General features: G+C 44.7%; 1 pseudogene; it reads right to left on the bottom strand.

Moving 5' to 3' along the window:
* Positions 1-1,711: 1,711 nt before the first annotated feature.
* On the bottom strand, positions 1,712-7,033 carry LOC120707099 (annotated as a pseudogene).
* Between the last annotated feature and the right edge of the window lie 8,264 nt (positions 7,034-15,297).

The raw sequence follows: 15,297 nt of genomic DNA, 5'->3' as shown, positions 1-15,297 counted from the left end.
TTCCACTCGCATCAATAGACTTATGGAACCACATGACCCTATTGCAATATATCAAAAAGTTGATGACACTCATCCTCGTCAGGCCAGTCCATGAATCACACATCAACGTGACGCCAATTAAAGGCCAGTCTTTCTGAAACTTTACGTACCTCGTCTTCAAGTCTTGCTCGTTCTAATCAAGGTACTTGCCATCAATATCCCATCCAGTGGGTGATGCGATATCTTCACCTGCAACCATATGAAAATCATGAGATACAAGAATGTAAGCTCATAGGTGTCATTCCAATGAAAGGAAACTTACCCCACTTCTGTGTCTCCCTGACCGCGTTGACAAAGTATGGACTGTCAGCCTGTCTTCCAGGTACTCCTGCAATATGAAAAAACTTTGACCAAGCTTTACTAATAGCTTCCTTTGCATTCTTACCCTTCTGCGTCCAGGAGCCTGTATCAATCCTTGGTTGCGTCATTCCTCTTCTCCCACCAGCTGCCAAGTTATAGTCCTCCACCACAGGACTCTCCCTCTGCGAAGTGGCACTTCGAAACATCCTCTGCATAACATTCCCCCTCGTCGAACCACTACCCCCTCCACGCTTATATGCACCTCCTCTCTGTTCCACCCCCGTCGGAACTCTGCTTCCGCTCTCGATAGATCCATGGCACGCTGCACCTGAGCCTCCTCATCTTCTTCATCACCGGGATAGTTTCCCTCCGCTGCAGCCTTCTCGCGTCTCAACCTCTCTCGGGCCAGGTCAGCAGTTGCCTTCTTTGCCCTATCAATCTCACGCTGAAAGAAGTCCCGCACATCAGGTGGCACAAAACTGCAATGGACCACCTCTGCCCCGCGCCCAGCCAAATGTTGTTTCAATCTAGTCGCACCACCTCCTCCTTTCTGCATACGACAATAGTTGCATCACCATCCGGGATAAAGATTTTTACCGTGTTCCCATACATCTCTGCCTGCCATTGTCTATCTCCATACATGGACAACAAAAACATATCAATCACATAAATAAAATCCTAAATTCTACACTTAAATCTTACCTAAATCCTAATTCCTACACCTAAATCTTACCTAAAACCTAAAACATATCAGCCATACACCTCACTCTAACCTAAATCCTAAAACAAATCATCTAATATTCTAAATCATACACCTAACCAATCATTCTATTAAAAAAAATTTACTTCTTACTTTCTCTCCCGGTCACACCGGCTTACCGGCCGGCTAGCCGCTCGTACCGGCCGGCTAACCGCCCCTGCGCGCCGGTCGAAGACCAGATCCGAGCCCGGGCCGGCTTACCAGACTAACCGGCCGGGCGCGGAGGGCGGCTTCCCGGCTGCGGGCGGCGGACAGGGAGCGGGTGGGGGACGGATAGGGTTCTGGGGGTCGAGCGAAACCCTCCCCCCCCAGGCTGTCTAGAACCCTATCTATGCATGCAGAGCGTCGTGGGCCTTAATGGGCCGTCGCTTTTTTTCTTTTTTTATTTAACTTCTAAATTCCGCCAACTATACTAAATGAATGAATTTTTGAGAAAATTTGACACCATTAGATTTGTCTCACCTTGACGTATTATTAGGAATTTTTTGGGAATTTTTCATTTTTTTGAATTCAAATTTGAATTTTGAATTTGGGCCGGTTTGGTACCGGCCCAAACCGGAACCGGGCCCGACCGGTTCCCACCAGTTTTGTAAACCTGATCATGAGAACGACACAAACTTCACCTCGATATCATAAGGCAGTCTGCTCATGAAGCAAACAGTTAACTGCAGGGAATCTCACCTCCACATGCATGCATATTGGAGTCACTGTAAGAAAGTCAGAATCTTTGTCAGCAACCTGCACTGAAAACTATTCTGTTTCCTGAAACCACAGCAATGCAGGTCGCCTTTGTACATGTAGCAAGTAAATAGAGCTTTAAAGCCACTACAAAGCATTATGGACTCTGGTTGCTAACAAGCTGCCATGTACCAATAGAAAGCAAAGACAAAAAAGGTAAAATCTTCCCTGGCCTTCAGTACTCCCAAAATTCCACTACGAAAGGCAACATAATCTGTTGCTGGGAGGAAACTTGATCCACGGCAATGCAGTATTCTACAATATATTGAGCTCAACTTCCTTGGGTTGAGCAAGTTTAGTCTCCCCTATCAAAAGTGGTGTTGTGCTGCTGCATGCAATTCTGTTTCTGTACAACAGCAACTTAAGACTACATCCTCTTCATGGCTGACTTCACACAATCCAAGATTCTAACATAGTGGTAGAACAAGGAAGAGTGCTCACCCTCTAAGCCGTTGCGGTGGTGGCGATTGCTCCCAGCAAGATTGTTGCATGGGCTACCACCAATTACCAAGTCAAACCCACCTATTCTTCTCATAGTTGACTCAAGCCAATCAGAAGTTAAGAGTCTGGACATCAGTAATCTCAATCAAATGTCCTGATTGGGTTTGATCCCACCAGGTCTTCAAGACAGTCCTGTTTAGTTCTGATTTCTCAACTGAGACCACCGTCTTCATGCGGATTCCAAGTCTGTGCAGAGCTACCTCTGCTCCTCCAATACCCGAGAACAAAGAGAGCACACTCATGCTGTTTGGAAACATAGGCTTTAGAACTGAGAGGTGGTAAGCAACTGTGTCCACTTGAAATGAATTACCTAGGGATTTATATCTATCGTCCTGCTGATTCCCCTGGTGTGGTCCTTGGGAAAACCAAGTAGAAATTCTACCTCATCAGGCTCAAGAGGAGCGACCTTGTTCCGACCAACCCAAATGAGGTTCCACTTCCTACACTGTTTCAGGACATTTTTCTGAACACTTGGGCATGGAGGATCTTCACTGTTTGCAAGATCACAACGAATCCGTTCTGTCAACTTTGCACGATACAACCGTCTGGAGGCAGTTAAATTGCTTCCATGTGTCCCATGAGGGCCACCACTGCTTGGCATGGGGAAAGGCATCATGAATTGTCTTGGGGGGTAAGGGAACGAGAGGAGACCTGTTCTCAATTGGCAGGTTATGTATGTAACCCCTTTTCCTTGCAGCAGCACAAAAGAACTTCGTGTCCACAAACTCAGGCTGGATGTCATACAAGAAAGTTGAGATGGTTGACCAGACACCTTTTGGAGCAAGGGCCACATTTTCATAATAGAAAAAAGGTGGTCCAATAGCTAGTTTGGGAAGGGGTCTGTCCACTGACTGTGACCTGTCACCTGGCAAGTTAAATCCAACCATTGGGTTTGGGAGAGGCATCACCTCATTATTTCTATCATCCATGGGCCCTCCACTTCCTTGTGCCCCACCCCCAAATCGCTTCCCCTTTCTCTTCTTCTCTTCCATGAACTTGGTCCGCTTTCTTCTTCCAGATGAACTATAGGAATTCAAACCTGTATCCTGCAGAGTTATAAAGAAGTTTTAAGTGTCATTCCATTAGGTCAAGAGACCAATTTTTTTAGTCAGTTGAACAGTTTAACCACAATGTACCTCATTGTTTGCATAACTCTCATAGTGATCAGCTCCAGCAACCTCTGAAGCGCAGATCGCATCAAGTAAAACAGATATATCTGCATCCTGCCCTGAGTAATATTGAAATAAACCGAAAGAATAAGTTAGTTGTATGAACATCAACACTGTCTACATTTGCAGCAACTTCAATCCTGGCACATACCACATCTAGTAATAGCCATTTTGGCTTTACTTTCTGAAAAACCAAAGCTCACTAAGGACTTGACCTTTTCGTCCATCTGTGACATCTCTTGCATAAATTCCTGCATGAAAGCAGGAAAGCATATAGAAAACACTTATACATTATAAAGAGTGCCATATACATTTCTAGCAGTCTGCAACAACCTCCTAAAGAAACAATCAACTAGTGTCACAGAAATCACACCTTGGTACCAAATTTACTGAGTTTAAAGACCTATAACATTTGAAAAACTAATAACTTGAAGCAAGTCAAATGTATAACCATCCTTCAGTTTTAAACTTCTTATTGCAAGAATGTCATGCAAATTTGCTAAAGTTAACTGCATCTCTGTATTCACCTCTACAAAAAAAGAGTTTGAAATTTACAGAAGCACTTTCCAAACAAAGGAGTTGTAATGGACATCATACATGCACCAACACAAACAAATGAGTTGAAGCATTGCAAGCTGGTATGAAAGCAGATCAGATACGACGGATATATACAGATATGAATACATATATTTATTTTTAATCGGATTTGGACAAAAATAGTGTGCAATGCACCGAATATTGATACCCATCCTATTCGCATATCTTATATCCCACTTATTTGGATACGGTGGATATTGAATACCCGGTTACAGATGCGGACTTATTCCATTTAGTCTCTGAACCCCTTCCATTGGTCGGACAATATCGTTTTCACCCCTGATTGCGAGGATCACCTAGCATGTACACTAACAGTTCATTCATAAGAATGGAACTATAACTTTAATGGAATCAACCCAGCATGAGAGGATGCTGCTAATATACTAAAACTAGAAGGTAGAATTGTTAGAATTGTATAACACAATGGCCTACAAGGCCATTAACACTCATATATTTACACTATGACTGCTGCCATGTTATGTTCACACTAGAATGCTGCCATATGTTGAAACCTCATAGGGAGCTCAAACTAGAATGCTGACATATGTTTAAACCTCATAGGGAGCTCAAACTAGAATGCTGCCATGTATGCCACGATTACTAACACATTTTTTAACTGCGCCACCTTTGGCGCGGCCTTCATGGAGGAAAGGTGCGGTGCGAGGGTTCAAACCCCCACTGGCTGCCTCCCTCACTTGGGAGCTTGCCACTGGGCCTGAGGCCTGTCCTCCACGACTACTAACAGATAGAAATGAAAATTCAACAATCAGAAAAAATGCACTGGTCGAAACTCAAAACATACAGGCTTGCTATTCTTTTGCAATTCATAGGTAGGTTCAACAAACAAATTAGGAAGCCTAGTGAAATCTAATTCAACCAATTTTCAGCTATATGCAATACCCCAAGACAACACATGCCCAACGCTTAAATTACAAGACTAATTCAGTGTTAGATCAAAACATGAATGCTGTTGCACTATTCAGTTACCATAGAAAAAGGAGCTAACATGAGGGGAGGACATAGAACCAAATAATTGTGTTGACCAGCTCCTCTAACAGGCATATAGGATTATAGGAATGCAACTGTTCCAAAAGCAATCTCCCAACAGCAGACAAAGAAAAGAAAAACCCGAAGCCACATCCTTATTCAATCAAATGGGGACTAGCATGCGAATACAAAACCCACAAATTTTCTGGATAAATAGTCAGTTTACACTTACAAAGGAAAAGATATACTAAACACATATATGCTACATACCCTAGTATTTACAGAACCATCTTTGGAATTAAAACCATAGCAGAGGATGGTAGTAGAGATATATAATAAAAAAGGAAAACACTATAGAGATAAGGTCAACAAGACTAGATTCATGGAAAGGGACACACAGCTAAGAAACATGAAAAATGAAAGTGGAAAGGAAACTAAACATCAAGTGGCAAAAAAGATGAAACTAACACTTGGATTAGCAACCTATTTTAACAATCATGTCCAATAGGCGGTTTTGCTGAAAACAAACTTCCCTCGAGGAAATGAAAACAAATGGAAAAAAAATACAAACATCATTCCTGTTTCCAATAAAGCCATGCAGCTAACATCTGTTTAACTACGATAGGGCAGGTTCAAGTACGTAGCATGAATGAAGGAAACAGCTAGCTTAAGACAGATCAGTCAAATTGATAAAGCACAACAACTACATTGTGTAATGAGGACCAAAGAGCAAAAGGTGGAAATACCTCAACAACAGAGTCATCAGAGTTGGGGTCCTTGTTGAGGTTATCATCCCAGTTTTCAAGAATATCATCATCATCATCATCAACAGTACAAGGAACATAGCCAGAAGAGTTGCAGCCTCCATCCTGTATTTCACAACATCACTTGTGATATACAAATCCTCTTCCCATTCAAAAACAAGACCTTCAATGAAAATTTAGTAAACAAAAGAACATGCACTGGCAAAAACCTTATATTTCAGAAGGATATCAAGTATTGAATCTTCCCCACGATCCCCTGAAACAAAAGCAGCAAGCAAACATAATATGGAAAGGGAAAATGTGCAACTCAACAAACCTGAAGAAATCAATTAGTATTATAGTCGTACCAGCTTCCATCATGACCTTCAAGACCAGATCTTTGGAGAAACCCATCCCCACAAAGTAATCAAGCATATAGGCAGACGGCCCAGCCCCACTGTCTTCCTTCCCATCAGAATCCTTTTCACAGTTCCACAAGAAAACATCACATTAAGATCATAACCATAATACTTGCATATAACAGGTAAAAACATATAATTAAGTAGATGATGAGCTCAATTCACGCACTTTCCCTCACTTACCAGTCTCACCAGCGTGGAGGAACCAGGAGCATCGAGGTTCCTCGATGCCTGATGAGCTGATGGACCAGCAGCATTTAAGCTGATTGCCTCCCTATCGCCGTCGCTGTCCCACTCAAACTCATCTCCGTCGTCGCTGTCGCTGATCAAGTCATGTGACACGAGTGAAGTACCACTCCTCAGATACCCTAAATTAATAGCGGAACCAAACCACCCGCAATGCCAGCGTCGCACCCAGAATGTAATAAAACCCCTAACTCAATCTCCGCGCAGAAACCCCGCACCGTGGAGTGCGAAGGCTCGAAATCACAGCAGTTGCAGATCAAATTCCGGATATAGGGTTCATCAAACAGAAGAGGGGTAAGACAATGAAAAACCCTCTTTTGCAGGGTAGAGGGAGGAGAGCAGGGGACGGGAGGGGAACAGCAGTACAGCGCTCAGCCACTCACCACCATTCTGGAGCCTTTGCGGGGTGCTCGGGCTATCTTTCCTCGTCGATCCCCCTCGTCGTCGTTGGGCACACTGGGGCGGGGAGGCGGCGGGCGGGTGGAGAAAGAGGCGCCGCCCGCGATGGCGCTGGGCAGAAGAAGAGGCTGCTGCGGTAGAGAAGTTAGGAATATAGGTGGCCAAATGGGCCAGTCCCGTCGGGCTGGCACGGGCACGGCACTGCATAGCGCGGCCTAATAGCGGCCCGGCCCGATGGCCTTAGTGCTCGGGCCGTGCCCGTGCCTGCTAGTGGGTCGTGCCTGGGCCGCCGCACCGGCCCGCGGCACTAGCACGGGCCTGGCACGGATAATGGGCTAGCACGACACGGCCCGTTGATTTTCTACCGTGGGATGTGTTTAGATGAATACCAGCCCTTGGATCAAAACCCTATCTACAAAAACACCCCTCTCCCTCACAGCCGCCGCTCCCCCTCGGTCCTCGGTCCTCCGACTCGCGCCGCACGCTCGACTCCTCCGACTCCCTCTTCCTGTTCCTCCTCTTCCAGCCATGGCAGCTCCGGCGGCGACAGCCTTCTCGTGTGGGCGGCCTACGGCTCATTCGCGGCGGCGACAGCCTTCATCCGCGGCGGCGACGGTCTTCTCGCGCTGCGGCCGACGACCTCATCCGCGGCAGCGAGACCTTCTGATGCAAGCGGCCGGTGGCCCCATCCGCGGCGGCGACCGGCGGCCTCCTCCGCGGCGGCCATGCAGGTCACCGTGCCCATCGGCACGGACGGCACGATGAAGCCCTGGTAGTGCCGTGCCCGGGCCGCATCCTCGGCACGGCGGCACTACGCGGCACGGCACGACAGTGCCGCCGTGCCCCGTCGTGCCATGCTCCGCCATGCCGTGCTCCATCGTGCTCGTGCCCGTGCCGTGCGGCCCGTTTGGCCACCTATAGTTAGGAAGACTTCGCTGACATGTGGGTCCGAGTTGTGCCTGGGCACAAATGTCAGTGAAAATTTGATGCCAGGGTAGACTCTGTGGTCGTGGGTGCCCATGGACCGCTTTGCAGCCCAGGAACGAGCCCTCTATTACTATAAGAATTGAGATGCATTATGGATGCTCAAACTCAAATGAATGCCTGAATGTTTATTGGATAGATTCTAAATGAGTAAATAACAAGAAATCAAAAATCTGCAGCAAAACGATGCTTGGACAGTGCACTCGACATAAGAACGTGATACTGTGTGCAAGGCTGCAAGCAGGCATCTTAAGATTGAGGACTGTATTCATGTTGTGCTCTTCATGCAAGCAAACATTCTAAAGCCTCAGTTCTCAATACACATTTTTTTTTGACAATTCTGTATTGATATGCGCTTTCCAAGCATCTCTTTTAGGGCCTGTTTAGTTCGCAATTTTTTTTGGATTTTAGTAATGCAGCACTTTCGTTGTTATTTGACAAATAATATTTAATTATGAACTAATTATGTTTAAAAGATTCGTCTCGTCATTTATAGTTAAACTGTGTAATGAGTTATTCTTTTCAATTACATTTAATGGTCCATACATATGTCCGAAGATTCGATGTGATGGGTACTGTAGGAAATTTTTTGGAAACTAAACAAACCCTTATACAGCACAGGGAAGTCTCAATCTTGCTCACATTCTTACGCTTTTTCAGTCATCACTTGACACTTGCTCACATTGTGTTGCCATATTGAAGAATCCATCTCTTTTACCATGATGTACTGATATCAATTTACTGCATAAACTATAATCTTCATATTCTCAAATGAACACAATAATCAGAGTCTCAAATTAAAAAAAAGCCATTTGATCATCAGACATCAGATTCAATATTGAGTGACATTCTCAATTCACATAAATTTAGAATCTCAATTCAGCATAGTCACAACATCTGTTGGAAATATGCCCTAGAGATAATCATAAGGATGATCATATTTCTTTGTATTCATGATTAATAAAGTAATCCTTGAATATCCACGAAAGACAACTTGTATTGATTGACAATTATGTGAATTGTTTGTGAGACTCTTTACTTATATGGTTATTCTAAAGATGTTCCTAGTCGGAGTTCATGTAAGAACACACATGAATATTAGACTACCACATTTATTAGTTGATGACTATGTTTTAGAAGTTATAGACATGGAGATGTCAAACTAATAATGTGGGCTCATGTAAGACTTGAGACTGGACTGACCCAATACGAGAGATGGTGATTTCTCATTACACAATATGTACGTTGTGTCCTTGAACTTGAGATTGTCGCATGTACTCAAGATGTGAACCAACTTACTTAGGAGCCATCAAACACGTCAGGCAAGGAATGATAGCAATATAATTGAATTTGCAGCTCCTATATGTCCTTTTTTTCAAAACTGACTGTCAATACAGAAAGCTCAGAACACTTGACTAAAAGTTACAAATCTCATAGCATCTCCACATCCTTTTGCAATAACTGATTATCAATACAAATTAATTGAATCAAGATGCAGCTAGGCTTATTCCCGGGGACTACATAGCTTCATAGGTTTACAGACTGATGCTAGATATGGTCTTGCATCTCCATCTCAGAAATCCTAGATGCAGGGCTGTCTCCAGGAATTCGAGGCCCCAGGATGAAATGTAAAGTGGGGCCCTAAAATATATAAAAATAATGTATCAAATATAACTAATATATTTTTTCATACAATTATGTAACTTTAGTACGTATTATTTCAAATATTATTTTGAAATATATCAAACAAGAATGGTAAAACTATAAAAATACAACTAACCTCATATTCTACTAATGAGCAGCATCCTTCTCGTATTCTTAGAAATGAAATCTTCAATTATATCTTCGTAGTTGATCTCTTCCAGGATATCATTTTCAATTGCTATTGTCACCAACCCATTGAGTCTTTCTTGTGTTATAGTAGAACACAAATAGGTTTTTAATAACTTGAGTTTAGAAAAATACCTTTCCGAAGATGCAACAGTAACAGAAATGCTTAACAAAATTCTATATGCAATAATGCAATAATAATAACAGTAACTATTTGGAGCCCCTCCGTTTGGGGGGCCCTGTGCCGTCGCCCGGCTCGCCCGGGGCCATGGATGGGCCCTGCCTAGGCGTTTCATATTTTGAAAAGGCTACTTCTGCTTTTCGTTTCTTTCTACCAACATGAAAGGCGTATGACATGTTTGAGGTCCGCGTTTGATCGCTGCATGCTCAAGGTCACTCATTTAGTAGCATCCTAGTTCTTATTTGGTCAGTAATCAATACTTTTTTTTTCAAAAAACATGCTTCTAAGTTCCTACATCATTTTCTTCTAAATTCAGCATGTGTATATACTGTAGCAATCACTCCTATACTTGTATACCATCTCATTTCCTAATTTCTAGTTACTTTGTGCTTCTATTCATATTGTACCAGCAGTTCCAAGAATTGGTGAAGACGAGCCACCTCCTTCTTGGGACCCGATTTTGACTATGAAAGGTACTCCGGTAGCTCTATATGACTGCCCTGTTATGTTCTTATAAATATATGACTGCCTTGTTCTTCAATAAATATATGACTGTTTGGTAGCTTAATAAATATGTGGCTGCCGTGTTGTTTTGTTTCAGTTTCATTTTGATTATGTCGAGTCTGTCAGTAGCTTGGCAGTTAGAGTCTTTGTTTCAGTCCAAGGTTGTTAGAATCAGATAGCATAGCAGCATGAACCTGATGGTCATGGCTGCGGGTTATTGGGCCACTATGGCAAGTTTAGTAGGCCACTTCGGCCATTGCTTGTTCAGGTATATTGCCATTCAATAAGTAGAAAATGCTGCAGCTACCATAGCACAAAATCCACTTGTCCAAGTTCGGTTTCTCCAACAATAACTCTTATCATGCCTTTCATTTTACATTGTGTTGGGGACTGCTCCCTGCGGAGGCATCAACCGAAGGTTCTCCCGAAGGTTAACCACGACTACCAGACAAACATTGCTTTGCTATTATGCAGGGGACTTGATACAAGTGGAGGAAACCTATCAAAGGGCTCCTCGCTGACAGCGGGTCGCACAAAACGAAGGGAACCTTCGGACGTTGGGCCGAAGCTCGGTGTAACACCCCAGTGTTAATGAGAGCGCTAATCATGAGCTTTCTTTGCTAATTAGGGGTTCAACCTTGTCGTTAGCGCTAATCAAGTTCGCATAGTAAACATCCACTTAGCAGTGTTCGATCTCATTTTTCTCGCTAATCCAAGCCTCAAATCAACTTTCGCCTAAAACAAAAGTTGTAGATCTTCTCTTCCTCTACAACTTCTATTTTGGCCAAATTTCAAGTTGCCATATGAAATTTTGAGTTTCAATCGGTCAAAGTTGAGTCAAAATTTGGTCAAAATCGATCACTGTTCCTTCCTGTGCCTTCACTGTGCTCGCAAGAAGCCCATGCCGGGGACTGTGGCCGCCAGTGAGTCTCTCCACGCGTCGGCCATCGCGCCTCGACGCCGCTCGAGCTCGTGCTTATCCTCCCGGCGCCCAACTCCATTTTCCCCTCCCCTTCTTCTCCTTCCTCGAGCTCGCGCTGAGCAGAGCCACGCGGAGCCGCCGTCGACGTCGCGCCGGTCGTCCCTCGCCGCCCTGCCTCGATTCCGCGCGCCCCGACCTCCCTAGCCTCGCCCCGCACCCACGCCGCACCTCCCCGAGCTCGTTCGAGCCGTCTCCTGGCCGAATCGGCTCTCCAATTGCCGACCGCCATTGTTGGACGCCCGAAACTCCGCCCCTTCGTTGAACTCCCCTCTCCGGTCATCCCCCGCCCAAATCGAGTGCGCGGTGAGTTTCCCCGCGAGCCTCTCATCCTTCCTATCCCGTTCCCCGCCCGAATCCCGCGCTGCCGGCGCCGGGGCGCCACCGGGCCGCTGTGGCCACCCTGCCGCCGCCGCTGTGCTGTCGCGGGCCGCCCCCGCGCGGGCCCCTGCCGTGCCGCCGTGCTCCCCGGCCCCGCCGGGTTGTGGTGGCCGCGGGCCGGCCAGGCTGCGCCGCCGCTGCCTTGCCTGGCCGCCGGGCTGGCGATGGCCATGGCCGCGCGCGCCGCAGGCGCAGAGTAGAGGAGGGCTGGGGGCTGGGCTCCCCTGACATGTGGGGCCCAGCTGTCAACCCGGTTTAGGGTTTTAATTTGTTTAAATAGTTGGAAACTTTGAAAAATTGTAAAAAAAATGCTAAAAATGCAAACTAAATTTTGTTGAGTTTCTTGAATAAGATCTTCAGAGGAAAAATACTCATGCTTATGAAATGCAAATTTTGGACCATGCTAAAGTTTATTGTGTGTGTAAGCTAGTTTATTTTGTATCGGTTGTTCTGATGCTCCAAAAATTATGGAATTTGTGCAGTAGCTTACTCATTGCACGTGTAGTTCACTGAAAAATTTCCATGTGTAAAAGCTTTGTGTATGTTACAAATCTTTTCATGCTCGATTATTGTGGCTAGGGGCAAAATAAATGCTTTCTTTTCGCATAATTGTTAATAAAAAATTTTCTTGCATGTGATTTCAATATATTTTCGTGCTGCTAAAAGTTTGTTGCCATGCCAGGTCTACAAGTTAAGTTTTGCAAATGTTTAGCTCCTAGCTGCAGTTTTTCTTTTGTTATTGCTAAGTAAATTCTTTTCTACCATCTTTATATCCTTGCAACAATTGTTCGAATTCCGTTTACTTCTTTCTGTCCTGACTTTACGATCAGAATAGAGTGCTTTTAACTAATGTTGGTTCTATTTGCTTGCTAGTAAATAAAATCTCTACTGAGTGGTTGGCAAGTCGTGTCCTTCTGTTAATTGCCTGCATCGCATCCTGAGTGCCTTGCATTATTCTTTGCATCCTGAGTGCCTTGCATTATTCTTTGCACCGTTTTAATGATTGCATGGCATCCTGTTCATACGTGTAGACGCCGCGAACGAAGCTGTCTACGAGTTGGTCACTAAGCCGATCCAGGCGCCACAAGCAGGAGAGCAGCAGGAGGACGCAGTCGAACCCACTCCCGAAGAAGTCGCTAACCCTGCTGACCTGCAAGGCAAGCCTCGGAGCATAACCCTAATTTAAGTATTCAATGTTTACTTAAGTAATTTGTGCATTTACGTTCTACGAGTTGTATGGAACCTTAGTATGCATATTCTCCCTAGGTACCCGTGGGTCTATACTAGTATTATGATCTTGTTTCCTATGGAAAGTGGCTTGGAAATGAATCAATAAGAAAGGAGAAATGGAGACCAGGCGGGGATGAGTCGGTTCCGGATATGAAATGGATGGAAAGAGAAACTCCACTGGGTCGATTGAGGATCGTACCGTTGTTGGCAGTGTTGATCAAGTTTGAACAGTACTAACCACATGCCGGAAGTAGGAGGTAGTCGAAACCGGTAAACTGTGTACCGAGTTACAACAATATTTTGAATCTTGACCTGCTACACTGGGCGTGGGATGATGGTGGGTGTTGGATTGTTGTCGCCTCCGGGTTCTCCGGGAGTTCGCCGTGAGGGGCCCTTCACCTGGGTTTTAGCAGGCAGGGTTCAGAGGTTGTAGTAATAATTGGGAACATCTGACGTGTGTGGCCCGATGGGGCTTGCACGTGTCGTGTGCGTTGGGTCTACCTTGCAAGGTTAAATCGGATCGATTCGCCGTCTCTCTCGGTTAAGAGAATCTTGGTCACTTTGTCACATCATAGTAAAGATTTGAGATGAAAATGGACTAATGAGTAGATGAGTTGTGGTGGTAATTTTCTAAAAAGATAATGTGATCAACCATGTGTGCTTAGCTCTTTAGACAAATCTAGTTGTTACTTATTAACTAAGCGGGGCTAAAATTTTGAAAGTAAGGACACAACACTAGTAGCCCTTTTCGGCAAAATAAACTCCAGAGCCAAAAAGCCTGCATGTCTAGCTAATGGGCTAAGTATACCTGAGTCAGGTAAGTCTTGCTGTGTATTAGTATACTCAGGGCTGTTGTTGTAACTTTTCTGAGCAGGTTGTATTCCCGCTGACTTCGAGGAGGTCTGTGCGTCCTGGATTGGACAACCGCTTCCTCCTGGGTGGACCGTCGAGTGGGCCCCGTCTTTCCCATGAAGTTCGGGCAGGTTGGCATCACATCTGTGGGCAGGATGTGGAGCTCACCGTGTATCGTCATTCGTAGTTACCGTATTGTAATGTGAACTCTGTTTCAAAATTTTCGCTACGTTGAACTCTGTCATTTGTATTCGAAACCTTTATATAAAACCCGTGTTGTAAATTAATTTGAGAAACTCTGTATGCTTGTATCGCCTGTGCTCGTCTTCGTGCGAGTCTTCTAGTGCAAATGTGATCCTAGAGTATAGTAGTTTAATCGGGAATTACCCGACGGACTGCCCGATTACACCGTTTTAAATGTGTGGTAACTTGATTACTCATTAAGATGATAGTTAGCACACTTAAGCCGGTTTAATTTAGGCGGGTCTGCTACAGCTGGCATCAGAGCTCTAATTTGCACTGGAGTGATTACTGGCGTGCTTAATTAAGTTAAGTAACTCTTATCTTGCAAGGATTTTGGGTTTTTTCGAAAAGTTGACGCTAGATGCGCTAAGGAATAGGATAGATAGTTCGTATGCCCTAATTATGTTACATGAGTTAGATGGCATCTAAGTATCTATTTTATTCCAGCACTTCCAGCTTCTACTTTTTGTCAAACCTTACTTCTTGCACAATTGGTATCTATATTCGGTAACGACGCACCTACGCTAAGGTAAGCAAGGTGAGCATTCTTGGTAATCCTTTAGAATAGCCCACGTGTTTCATATGTGCGCGGGTCACGTATGATGAGCATACGAGGAGGTGATAAGGCTCAATTCAAACGAGCCTGTCGCTATCTGCCGCCTGATATGGAGCGCGGATTTTCTACCGTGTGATTGTAACCACAGTCATCTTGTAAGGCAATGTTACGAGATGTAAACCTGTCATGCGGTTGGCCATGACCGTGACCCTTGGGACACGTCTACCCTTGGATGTCCCGTAAGGCGAGTGTACGGGAAGTGAATACGTTGTTATGACGTATGCAACGCTGCCCATTCAGCGTCGAACGTCTGGGTGCCATCTCCATAGTGGATGGTAATGTATGTGTGAATATGTGGGAAACTGCATATGCGTTACCCGTGTGGCGTAGGACACATGGGGGCCGTTCGTGAGTGCTGGCACGAAGGGTCCAGAAGTGGTTATATATACTCTGTGTTCTTTTGCAGGAAAGTAACCACGTTAAGCGCGTTATGAAATCCTTGATCATAGGAACGACTAGTATATATATAGGGAGAGTACGTATTTGTGCCACTAGTTGTCCTCGTATACCATATTTTGGTACTTATTTGGGTGAGAAACGATAGAACATGCATGCATCTTACATATTCGAGTTTGTTGATTGTCCTATTTAATTATGGT

This window comes from Panicum virgatum, chromosome 5K (assembly GCF_016808335.1).
Source record: "Panicum virgatum strain AP13 chromosome 5K, P.virgatum_v5, whole genome shotgun sequence".
Lineage (NCBI taxonomy): Eukaryota > Viridiplantae > Streptophyta > Magnoliopsida > Poales > Poaceae > Panicum > Panicum virgatum.
The sequence above is the reverse complement of the archived record's forward strand: the minus strand, read 5'-3'. Positions and strand labels throughout refer to the sequence as shown.